Here is a 13,487-nt window from a genome sequence, read left to right on the forward strand (position 1 = left end):
TACTTTCAGTCTTTTAAGAGTCAAGCATGTGAAAATAAAACAGGTAGAATAAGTTCCAATTTATTCTGATGGCATAATTAACGTGGGTTCTAGGGAGGGGAAACATTGTTTTTATTTCAGGAAATGATCTTAGATATGTAAAACATTAGTTTGCTTTTTCAGGCTTCACATATAAAGCAAAACACAACTCTAGTGTTTATATAAGTAAAGGTAGTGTTCACTCTGTTAAAAAAAAAAAATGAAGAAGAGTGGGAAGGCATTCTAGAGAGAGTAAAGATCACACTTACCCTACCATTCCTGCCCATTAATATTAGCTTTAAATCATTTGGCATAAGCAAGGGCAGGCATGGAAAAGGAGTCACCTCGCATGCTCCTGAGAGTCCTATTAAATGTGTTTTGCTGCCACCCTACTTACTCAGCACACCCTGCCGACCTGGCCTGGCAGAAAGTAGGGGAACTGACCTAGGATTGCCATTTAGCTCCATAATGCCAGCATCTAATACATTCTAAGTAAATGTAAAATAATGACCTTCCTCTATCTTTCCTCTCTTCTATTATTTTCCTAGTGTGTTGTTAAGTGTACATCCAAATAAAGAAAGAAGAAATTGCCCTTTGACTTAAAGAATGTATCTGACCTGTATATACTTTATTTCATACAAATTTCTTAGAAGTAAGCTATTTGCTGCATTTACTAATAAAGATCTATCTATATATATATATATAAACATTTTTCCTTATACAATATTGGTTTCTATCAAAATTTGGTCCAAGAATATTTCAGTTTATTAATTCTGAGAAAAAAATTCTAAAATTGTGTTCCTGTATATTCCACAGAGTTTTCAGGCCAGGGGCCAGTATAGTCTAATTATTTAGAGTCGTGCTATCCAGAATAGTAGCTATTAGGCACATATTGCCATTTAAATTCTAATTGATTAAAATTAGGTAAAATTACAAATTAGTTTCTCAGTTGCATTAGCCACATTTCAAGTTCTCAGTCTCCACATGTGGATAGTGGCTCTGTGTTAGTGCAGATAGAGAATGTTTCCATCACTGCTGAACGTTCTATTGGATAATGCTGATTTAGAGCACAGGATTTCAACACAGCTTTGACACCAATATACTCTGCAATCTGGACAAGTTTCATAAGTTGTCTAAGCTTAACTTTTCTTATTTGTGACTAAGTGGGAATGAGTTTGCCAACTTTAAATTGTTGTGAAGATTAAATGAGACAACATAGAAAAAAATAATTATTATAGCTCTTACTCTAACATAATACTTACCTAATACATTATTGTTTTACTTTGCTATGTTCAAAAGGAAATGGCACTAACCCTAAAATCACAATAGTTCAATTTAAGTTATGAGGAAAAGGATCCTACAATGTAAATGTAGTCAACTTTATTCTTGTATTTGCATATAGTTGCTAATGCTGCTTAAGGTGGTCTTACTCTTTTGAAATATTGTTACTCAAAGATCTGACTTCTAACTTCCTCATCTTCTCTCCTTATTCTAAAACCCCTTGCTTTTTCTTTCCATTTTAGTGATCGATGTCTTCACTTGTTCCTTATATTTCACTCATGATAAACTTTCTTCCAACTTTCTGTTTCTGCCTTTTCAGGAACAAAATGTATTTGATTTAAATATACAAACATTAAAATTATTCTTCCACATTTTTATTATTAATTTTCAAATGTATGTAGTAGTACAAAAACCAAATGATTATACATTAATAAAAGAAAAAAATGGTTAGGAAAAGAAACTTTGGTGGAACATTATTAAATAGTTGTTAATAGATTAAGAGCAATAAATGTTACATCTATAGTAGCACACAGAAATTAACCTACGTTCAAGCAAAAAGTCAGTTATGAAATTAATTAGTTATATAATTTGGTTTATTCATTTTAGTCATGAAGACAATGAGAAAATCAGCACCTTGATTCTAATCATTCATTATTTCAGTGGTTTCAGACACTGAATTTTAGTCTTCATTTAACAGCAATTTAATCAATTACTGTGAAATTATTATGAAAGCAAGACAGATAGATGGATAAATAGGTAGATGGATGGTTGATAGACAAATAGGTAGGTTTAAAGGTTGAAAGAGTCATGAAGTGATTCCTTATAATAAAAATCTTTCCTCCTATCCAATCCATAAATATGCTTCAACCTTCACAGGGCCTAGATACCTCTACCTATTAAAACCTGATTTGTACTCAGCTGAAACCCACATAAGTTCTTCTTGCTGTCACAGATGACTGTTAGAAAAGCTGTATCAATTACAAAGATAACATATGTAAGACATCAGAGATCAGCCAAGCCAATAAGACCCAGAAAGTGTACAATGCAAGACAAGAACCTTACAGATATGAGAATATTTCTGGGAGTCTTTGTCAATTCTGGATGCAGACAGAGCCTGAGAATCTGGGCTTGGTCAGGAAAACCACTGCTGCTGGTGAACAGAAAAACAGCAGGACCCTTGGCAGTTCCATGGGACTGGAGTGACAAACCTGGAGAGAAAGGGGACCTCAAATTCTGTTTTCTCCCCAAGATGGTTGCTAAGTTCCAAAATTTCACAGGCTAGCAGGATAAAATTGTAAGCTCAAACACAGAGAAGTAAAGTGAAATAGCCCACATTTTCATGATACTTAACAGAAAATATCTTTGAAGACGACTGGTGACAGTCGAAAGCCCTCAAATGGAAAAGGATATTAACTCCAAAATAATTTGCAACAACTGCTTTGTCCCTGGAGGTGCTTGATAGTTTTGGCTTAGTTGGAATCTGAGAATTCTGTCTTGGCCCTGGCAGATGGGAAACAGATGAACCAGGAAAGATTTTGGCACTTGATCAGGCTTGGAGTGATAAAATTGGTGACTTGAGTAGATTCAAACATAGCCAATATCCCTCTCAAGATATTTGCCAAATTCAGAAGCTTTACAGGGTGTGAGGCTAAATATCCAAGCTGAAGACCTCAGAAAAGTAAAGCAGAGATTCCTGTAGTCTCCGTGCTGAGGAGAAAAGGATCTATCTCAGGGATTGCCAATGAAACCCTAAATTAAGGTGGTCAGCCCATCTCTGCCCTCCACCCTGCCTAGCAGAGAAAATATCAAACCTCTGGTGAAGGTAACATCATCTGAAGCTTTGGTTTTAAATACACAATGATTGACTTTTCATGCAAAGAGACAGAACATTGTCACTGATAACCAAAGATATTCAGAAAGGAAGCAAGTGTCGTAGATATTTGAAGTAGCAGACAAGGACTCTAAAATCATCACATTTGGCATATTTAAGAAAATACAAGAAATAACATACAAATATATGAAAAGATGGAGAATTTTATGAGAAAATTAAAATTACAAAATAACAATGAAAGGGACATTCTGGAATTGAAAAATACAGTATCAGAAATTAAGAAATCAATGGAAGATTTAATAGCAGATGGGAGACAGCAAAAGATAAGATTAATAATCTGGAAGACAGATAAATGGCGGAAAATTTCATTCTGAATATTTTGTATTAAATATCAAAAAGTACCCACTAGATTTTCGGCAGCACTGCAACATTGTTGCATCACATAGCTACGGCCAATTAAAATCTATGTCTTTTTTGAATATGTTACACAAACCACATCTACATTTTTATATTTGTTCAGTTTATGCCTTAAATGAATGACAATAGTGCCACCCCATTATTACAGCATGCTTTTGGGATCTAGTATAGTTGCTCTCTTCACAACTTGCAATCTATATCTTATCTAAGTCTATAATAATGAATAGTTAAGGGAAGAGAGCCCCTAACACATATAAAGCCATGCTATTGCTAAAGATTTCCTTCTGAGATTGAATGGGATGTATGAGTTTAGATCCACTTATAAATCCACATTTGTAGGTGTTCTTGATAACCTGAAATAAAGTTTATCCAGATAGGAGATTTCAGAATTCTATGTGCTTCAGCACTAGGTTATCAGACATTTTGACTTTATTCCCTTTTCTGATTTTGCTGGTGCTACCATTTTTTGCAGCGGCGGTGAAGACTATTCTTGACATAAAAGATCAATATCATCTAGGAATTCATTTGGTTCACTTTCATTTTCTTGTTCATTAATATAAAAACTTTCCAAGAAAAGCAATGAATCTTTCTTTTTCCTTTAATTTCCTTTAATAATAACATATACACTTAACATACACATATACATATACATATAATCAGCAAAAGTGGGGATTGGATTTAGTTCTGTTCACTCTCTAGGTTTGGATTATTTGGGATATTATTTGTTCTGAGTATAACCTAAAAGTTCCATCCAATCACTATTATGTGCACTGGGAGATATGCTTTGAGAGGAATCACCTCTTCCACATAATAAATCCTGTGATTAAAGGATCACATAGGCCTGCAACAGGTAGACTCAGCAAGGCCTTGCCTATGCATGGTGGCAAGGTGAACTCTCAAGGAGGAGTGGGAACTTTAAATCTGGGACAACAATATTTCAGTCATCTTAAAAGATGGGCTCCACTGGTCCAGTTTTTAGAATTAAAGAACAAACATATAAATACAAAAGTTTTAATTATTAGCTAGCATACATGACATATTAACCCATCAATTAGGGTTTAGCAATCCGCTTTGAACATTGTAGGTGGTAGGACCAATTCAGGTGTCATGCAAGTAGAATTAGGGTCTTAGTAATTGAATTGTAGCTGAATTTAATTAACTATAATTTTCATATATTCAATTTTAATTCCATTAAAATTACATCATGTTATTAATAAAGTATGAATAAGGTCTTTGTGCATATATGACTCATATTTAAATCATATGTCATAGTCTTAAGTACAGTGACCATGACAAATTCATCAGGCAAGCCAGGGAACTTTTGAGAATGAACAATGCACCATTAATAACTATGGCAACATAACAGCATAAACTGGGATGGTCTGGGGCATATAAAGATCTATAAACACCTGACTAATAAGCCAAATGTGGACCCTCTTGACTCACTATTGGCGTACACCTTGAGGATGATTTCTAATGATCGGACTACTGGTAAAAAAAATAAAAACAGAAACATTCTTTACTAGTATTGTCAGAGTTTAAAGGAACAGCTCTAAACTTTAAATATAATTTGGATTAGACATGTCCCTTGTACCAAAAGCTGGAATGAATGAGAGAACTTTAGAAAGTCTGTGAAATTTTGTCTGGAATAAAACAGGTAAGGTATAATTAGAGAGCTTTCTGATTAAAAAATGGAGAGGACTAGACATTCCTGATAGGCTTCTTACCAACTTTCAATTAATATAGTTAAAAAAAATTACAAAATAGCATTAATTGCTGATAGTGTGTGTGTGTGTGTGTGTGTGTTTGTGTATGAAGAAGGTGAAGAACATGAAGAAGAGGAAGACGAGGAAGAGGAGTGAGAGCACATATGCTGAGGTTTGCACAGAATTCCCGATAGTGGTTCTCATTGGGAGCAAACAATGTGAGTCCCAGTTTGGAATGATATACTACATAGGAAACACTCCGAATGCATGGTGGAACTCTATAATATTTCATGTTTTGCACCATACAAAGTGAAGTTTGCACATTGTATCTGAAAACTCCAGTTAGGATTGTAAGGTATGGGTTAGAACTTGTGACTTCTATTCAGCAAATTTGCACAGTGTCAATAGTTAAAGATTTTAGGTGTACTTCAGAGGCAAAAGGAAAAAAAATTGGGAAATATTATAGGACCCAAGTGTTTAGTGATGTTAGAATAAGAAAAATACAGTCACCATATTTGAAGGAGATTCCAGGCATCAATCAGTCTTAACTCAATGCAAGTAAAGTAAATAAATCAAGATGCATAAAGAGGCACCACCAGACGATGGTAAGGCGGCACTGACCTGATGAGGCACACAGCTTGTCAAAGTTAGTTTATTCTGAAATACCTGAGAAAATTACAAGTTATATTCTTGATGTGCTCAAAAAGATTCAGGAAGAGGAAGAGAAGCATCTATGAAAGTGGAGTAGCTATTAATAAGAGAATAGAATGAAATACAAGAATAGAAACCGTGAAGACTAAAATAGGTTGCAAGAAAATGCAAAATTCAACACAAAAATTAAAAGGGCATTTGAGATAGTAAAGAACACATATAAAGAAATTGAATTCAATCAATATAATGTGGAAAATTTGAGAAATTTTTTCCATAATGCAGGAGCAAAATCAAAGAGATGAAACGATGGCCTATATAATGATGAATATGAAGGAAGAGATAATGATCAAAGAAACATAACTGTTTCAGAGGAAGAAAGAGTAAAATAGCACAGAAATAAATATTAAATTTAAAAGAAAAGAAAAGGGTTTTGAGCTGAAGAAAGATCTGAGATGACAAAACCAAAGGCCCATCAAGAGACCTGGATATGCCCTTATAAATTTTTGAATTTTAAAGATGAAAAGTAATGAATAAGGAAAAAAAGACAAACTGATTTCAGAATTCTTTACTAAGATATCATGTGCTATGATACAGTGGAATAAGGTATTTTTGTTGTGTTTGTTTTTATGATGGACATAGGTTTAAGTGAAAAATTTCATTTATAGATAAGATTCTGTTATTTATGTATGAGGAATATAAAGACATATTTTTGCAATATGAAAAAAATTTCTCAGATAAAGAAAATGATTAATGTATGATTACTGGGGAAACAACTAAAATATACCTGCAACCCTACCAAAGACAATTCAAAATTAAGAGTAAGAGAATGGGACATACATTATATGAAAAGACTTATTATGTGAATGCAAAACAAATATTGTAAATGCAGTCACAAAATTAAATGTAAAATTTAAGAAAAATCTTTGAAAAATATATATGAAATATAAAACATTTTTAGTGTATAAACACTATTATGTTATATTAAAGATATAATAATTCAGGGCTCCAATCATAGATTTAAAAAAATTCTAACACATTAAATGCCAAGAGTGGAGAAGGGCAAATACAATCAAGTTGGATTTTCTCTGGAGTTTGATGAATTTGTTCAATCACACAGTCATGCATTCTTTCATTTAGAAAGTTATCAAATATTTATTGAGCACCTGTGTATAAAGCGCTGCACTAGGTACAATGTTTACAGGATAAATGAAATACCCCGGGCCCTAGCAAACACAAAGAAATAATATATAAAATGAGATATGTTTATGATGGAGAAGAAATGAGTGGTATGAGGAAGAGAAAAACATAATTTAATTTAAGTGGTCAGGGAAACCACCTTAGGTGGTCATTAAATTTTAAATTTTATCTGAAGAATAAATACAAAAAGAAAAAAAGAGTGAGGTACAAAAACTTGATAAACCAATATGACTCACTAGCCCCAATAAAAATTATGATTTACAAAGCTATATGAATTCAAATGCTGGGAAAGTAGCAGAAAAATCAGCATTAGTTTTAGTGGAATGAAAAAGAACCATTCTGAGTCTATCAACAGTGTTCAATAAAAGGTGAAAAAATGGAAGAAATTTCCCAAACAGCTTTTGGAAACCCAAATAAAGAACTGAATTTTTTTTTTTTCAAAAGCTGGCATTAGACTTTACTTTAAAATATATTTCAAGCTAATTAAATACTTAAATCTAAATGCAATTAATAAGTATAGGAAATAGAGGTATATATTTTTTCAAAGTTATATGTATATTCAACATTTTATGCAGCACAAGGGAGTATGCATAATATAGAATATTTCTTCTAACTCAAGCACTAAGCCTTTATGTGGGGAACTCATTGCTGTAAGTTTTTCATATATCTTGAAGTGTTCTCTGTATATATAAGCACATATATGTGTTTATGTATGCATATAACACATATATGTATATATATATATAAAAATGCTTATCATTTTTATACAAATGGGACAATTATATACCCAATGCTCCACATTTTTAAAAAATTAACAATGTTGCAAAGTAATCCCATCTGTACATGAACATCTAGTTAATTTTCTTAATGGTTGCATGGTATTTCATTGCACAGATACATCATATTCTGTTTAGTTAGTCTCCTGCTTATGGTTGTTTAGGTTGCTTCCAGAATTGTTATTTAGAAAAATGATGCAATAAATAACCTCAGACATGTGTGTTCTTGACGTATGAAGGGGTATAAGACTTCAATAAATATGATAGGTATTGCCAAATTTTTATGTAAAGGTCAAAATTGCAATTATTGCCAATTTAATCTACCACTGGTATAAGGGAGTACTGTCAAACACTTGGATATTTTGCAAATCTGATAGACAAATGTAGTGTCTCACTATTTAAATTTATATTAATATATTAATTTGGATTGAGGCTAAGCAACACATGAATATTTAACTGATTTAAAAAATATAAACTAAGCATTTTCATAAGGGCAAAAACCTAAACTAAATGCCTACAAATTGAGAATTTGTTAAGCAAATTAATATACATCTAAAGAATGGATTTTTGAGCAATCTTTGTTTTTAAAAAAATGTGTTTTTGAAAAATATTTAAGCAAGTGTTCACATTAAATATCAGTGTTATTTCAGATTCCCCTTAGGATACAGGAAACTGTAAGAACACACCCTTACAATAACAAGATGAATATTGTACACAATTATAGTATTGTTTTAAGTTCATCTGAAAACTAAGGTTAGAACAAAAATCTAAAGAATTAAAATGAAAAAAGTCACAAGCTGACAAGCTCTGGCTATGAGAGAAGCAACCACTACGGCTTTCAGCTTTAGCACGTTAGTGGGAGAATTAAGCTATCATCGATGTAGGTAGAATGGAAATAGCTGAGCTTTCATTATTCTTAAAAGTGGAGTTCGGGTTGGTGTGGCATTTTAAAACACCTATAAAATTCCCATCATCTATTTCCTACAGAAGTTCCCTGAGTTGCAATGAGATCTATTGGGGGCAGGATTGAAGAGAGAAGCCTCACAATCACTGTGGGTACAAGGCAGTGACCAGGTTCAAATGAATATGGGACAGAGGAGCAAATAGACACATCCACCCCTAGCCCCCCAACACAAGCACAGGTGAGTGGCTTCTACTGATATCTGAAGGGAGTACAGACTAACTGAGACACAGCTAACAAGCCCTCCTATAAAAAGGGTCTAATCCCACTCACTAGTTTGCAGTACCACCAGCAGTGTATGAGTGTTCCAATCTCTCTGCATCCATGCCAACGTTTACTATTTTGGGACTTCTTGATAAAAGCCATTCTCACTGGAGTTTAGTGATATATCATTGTGGTTTTGATTTGTATTTCCCTGAAAATTAGAGATGTTGAGCATTTTTTCATATGTCTGTTGGCCATTAGTCTGTCTTCTTTTGAAAAGTTTCTGTTCATGTCGTTTGCCCAGTTTTTAATGGGGTTGTTTGATTTTTTTTTGCTGATTTTTTATCAGCCCTTTATCAGATGTGTAGCATGCAAATATTTTCTCCCATTGTGTAGATTGTCTGTTTGCTTTCATGATAGTTTCCTTGGCTGTGCAGAAGCTTTTTAATTTGATCAGATCCCATTTATTTTTTTATTTATTGTTGTTGCTGTGATTGCCTTTGGGTTCTTCTTCACAAATTCTTTGCCTAGGCCAATGTCTATAAGAGTTTTCCAACATGTTTTTCTAGAGTTCTTATAGGCTCATGCCTTAGGTTTAAGTCTGTTATCCACTGTGAGTTGATTTTTGTGAGAAGTGAGAGATATGGATCCTGTTTTAGTCTTCTACATGTGGCTATCCAATTTTCCCAGCACCGTTTATTGAATAAGGATTCTTTCCCCCAGTGTATGTTTTTGTCTGCTTTGCCAAAGATTAGATAGCTATATGAGGATGGTTTTATGTAGCCATTGGTCTATATCTCTGTTCTTGTGCCAGTACCATGCTGTTTTAGTTACTATGGCCTTGTAGTATACCTTGAAGTCTGGTAAATTGATGCCTCCCAATTTGTTCTTTTTTGCTTAAGATTGCTTTTGCTATACGGTGTCTTCTCTGGTTCCATAAGAAGGATAAGATTATTTTTTCTAGATCTGTGAAAATGATGTGGATATTTTAATAGGGATTGCATTGAATCTGTAGATCACTTTGGGTAGTATAGACATTTTAACAATGTTGATTCTGCCAACCCATGAGCATGATGGTATGGTTTTCCACCTGTTTACATCCTCTGCTATTTTCTTCCTCAGTGTTTCATAGTTTTCCCTGTAGAGGTCTTTTACCTCCTTAGTTAAATATATTTCTAGGTATTTTATTTACAGTCTCTGTGGAAAGTTATATGGAGATACCTCAAACAGCTAAAAGCAGAACTACCATTTGATACAGCAATCCCATTACTGGGCATCTACCCAAAAGAACAAAAGACATTCTATAAAAAAGACATCTGTACCCGAATGTTTATAGCAGCACAATTCACAATCACAAAGATGTGGAAACAACCCAAATGCCCATCAAAACATGAGCGGATTAGTAAAATGTGGTATATGTATACCATGGAGAATTACTCAGCTATAAGAAATAACGGTGATATAGAATCTGTTATGTTCTCCTGGATAAAGTTGGAACCCATTCTACTAAGTGAAGTATCCCAAGAATGGAAAAATAAGCACTGCATGTACTCACCAGCAAATTGGTTTCCCTGATCATCACCTAAGTGCGCATTTGGGAATAACACCAGTTGAGTGTTGGGTAGATGTTGGGGGGGGAGGGGATGGGTGTATACCTACATAATGAGCGTGATGCGCACTGTCTGGGGAATGGACACGCTTGAAGCTCTGACTTGGGGGGCAGGGGAGCATGGGCAATATATATAACCTAAACTTTTGTACCCCCATAATATGCTAAAATTAAAAAAAAAGTCCATTTGGGTTAGATTTCAAAATGCTAGATAAAAAATTGAGTGCTTTCAACTTTGCAAAATATAAATATTATATTATAAAAATATGCTTAATATCCTTCACCTGCATCCCCAAATATTCTAGAATCTTGCCTCAAACACATTTGTAGTTATAAATGAAAAATAATAGAAAATATAAAGAAAACCATATGGTCTCAGAAACTAAAACTTTAGTGTACTATTAAAATTGACTATTTTCAGTTGCATTTTGTGAGACTATTTACTCTTTGTAAGCTGAGAAGACACATATAATTGATGCCAATCCATCTTTTGTTACCTTTAGGTGCAAAGTATAGGTTCTCATGGCAAACTCTCTTTATGTTACAGCATAACTAGAATACTGTTTTAAAGGGCTTTTAAAGTAGATAAATAACTTCACATTTGATGCTTTTTAGAGAAGAGAAGCAGTTGTCATAGATTTTTTTCACTCTTAATAGTCTCTCCTACAATATTTTCACCAAAAATCCTAGACAGATATCAAGCTACAATGTGTCACTATGGCCAAGAGGAAGATGTATAATATTTTCTTCTTTCATCAGTAAATTGACTTAGGTACTCATATAATGTTTTTTCCTCCTGTTGCAACATTTTTCATAATGGGACCCAGCAGCCCTGGCAAGAAACTTCATTGTTCTCTTTCTAAGTGCGTGAAATTGATAACACTACGCTGCTTTGATTGTAGGGGGCAAAGAAAGGCAAGGATTCTGGATTTCTGATATTTTTCTAAAAGTAATGAAAAATCATCTATTTTTAGTGGACTTTGTGCTTGTGTGTGTGCGTGTACACACAGGCATGCTTCTGGAAAAAATGGAGGCAAAGGATAGCCTCAAAGCTATTACACATGTATACTTAAAACAGTATAGTAGATGCGTAGGCTTCTCTCCTCTGCTTCATGTAAACGAAGGATAGCATCTGTGTAAAGCAGATACTGATTTTGCAATCTGAGGACATTCCAGGGAACAATCCTTGGATCAAATGCTATTCTAAGCAAGAATAATTAATTATGTCAAAAGCACACCTGAAGCATGTCTTTGTTTTATGGAATACAGAATAAATAATAGATAGATCAATAAGTAAATAAATGAATGAATAATTGAATGAATGACTTCCTGAAGGTTAAGAGGACATGGACAGATAATTGTATCTGTATCCCTGCATAACTAGGAACACTGGGCTCTTTCATGAGTCTACTACTTTTTCAAGAATGTCATTAGCTGCCTTGCATGCCTATCGACAATGCTTGTTTCTGTATTTTCAGTGCACTCAATGACTTTTATTTCTGTAAATAAAAAAGCATAGTAAATATTTCTAAGCAACATTTCACTGGTTTGTATTGGGAATTGAGAAAATGTGTAATAATGGTTTAAGATGGGTATTTTTAGACTGAATGAGAAAAAAAGCAAGAAAAAACAAAAATCTAAAAAGATCCATTGAGGCTGGGGAAAGGGAAATCAAGAACAATCACCTTCATTATCTTTGAAGTGTTAGCTGAGAAATGCCTATTTTCTCACCTGTTTTTATTAACTGACTAAAGAGCCATTCATATTTTGCTTTAATTGTCATTTTAGGTTGATAGGTCAGTTCCTCATATGCTCTTCAAGCCTCAGTCATTTAAAAAATTATTCTGTTGACAGGTCATAAAACTATGGATATGGCAGACTCTATTTGATACAGTGTTTTGCAGTGCATATCATTTAAATTTATGCCTGCGAAGCATAATCCATACCCAGCCACCTTGTTTTCAAAACTGGGAAATCGTATTTTCATTCATATGATATTCACTGAATGTCTACCAGGCACTGAGTGTGCGAGTACAATTTGCCTCTCCCATCTGATGAACTTACAGCTGTTTGTCAATTCAAAGAACTTGGAAACATGTTAGAGAGATATTTTAAAATAGTTTACCCTAATTATAGATATATTTTATAGAAGTTTTCTGAGAATGCACTTTTCATAGCTTGCAAACTAAATATGTGTTTTAAATTGCTAATAAAAATAGTGCCATTTTGAGTGATCTGTAGTGTGATAAGTTATTTTTATGCAATATTCCAGGTAATACCCACAATATGCCTAAGGAGATGGCTATTGTTAACTTTATCATTTTAGAGAGTAGGACACGGAAGCTTAGAGTGGTTAAACAACTTTTCAAGGTTACACAACCTGTAAGTGTCCAATACAGGATTTCACCTGGGCTTGCCTATCACCAGTGTTTATGTTCAACTAGTTTATCACATTGAGTCTATATATGAATGAGCATACTCCCATTTACTCACAAATTATCACCACATTTAATGATTCATAGTATTTTTCTCTCTTGGGGTAAAATTCATTCATTCATTTACTCTTTCAACAAGTATTTTGAAATACACTCCATAGAGGGCACACACTGCTATGTAATTATGAATAAGGCAAACTAATAAATCATAACACAGTGTGAAACACTCCAGAATCATCATATAGACACATGCAGAGGGTGCCTGTGAAGTAAGGGGAGGGGTTGCATTTGGGGGAGTGGCTGAACAAGACATTCTGCGATAATTGTATCTGTTACTCTAGTGCCAGTGGTCCAGAATACCAACTTCCTTTTTAGACATCTAAGCATTTCCTATTTTGCAG

The 13,487-nt window shown here is 33.8% G+C and overlaps 1 protein-coding gene across 1 annotated transcript in view; it reads right to left on the reverse strand.

The window, feature by feature from the left end:
- XIRP2 (xin actin binding repeat containing 2) overlaps positions 1-13,487 on the reverse strand; it is a 265,641-nt gene that overhangs the window by 71,318 nt on the left and 180,836 nt on the right. The window lies entirely within an intron of this gene.

This window comes from Eulemur rufifrons, chromosome 1 (assembly GCF_041146395.1).
Source record: "Eulemur rufifrons isolate Redbay chromosome 1, OSU_ERuf_1, whole genome shotgun sequence".
NCBI lineage: Eukaryota > Metazoa > Chordata > Mammalia > Primates > Lemuridae > Eulemur > Eulemur rufifrons.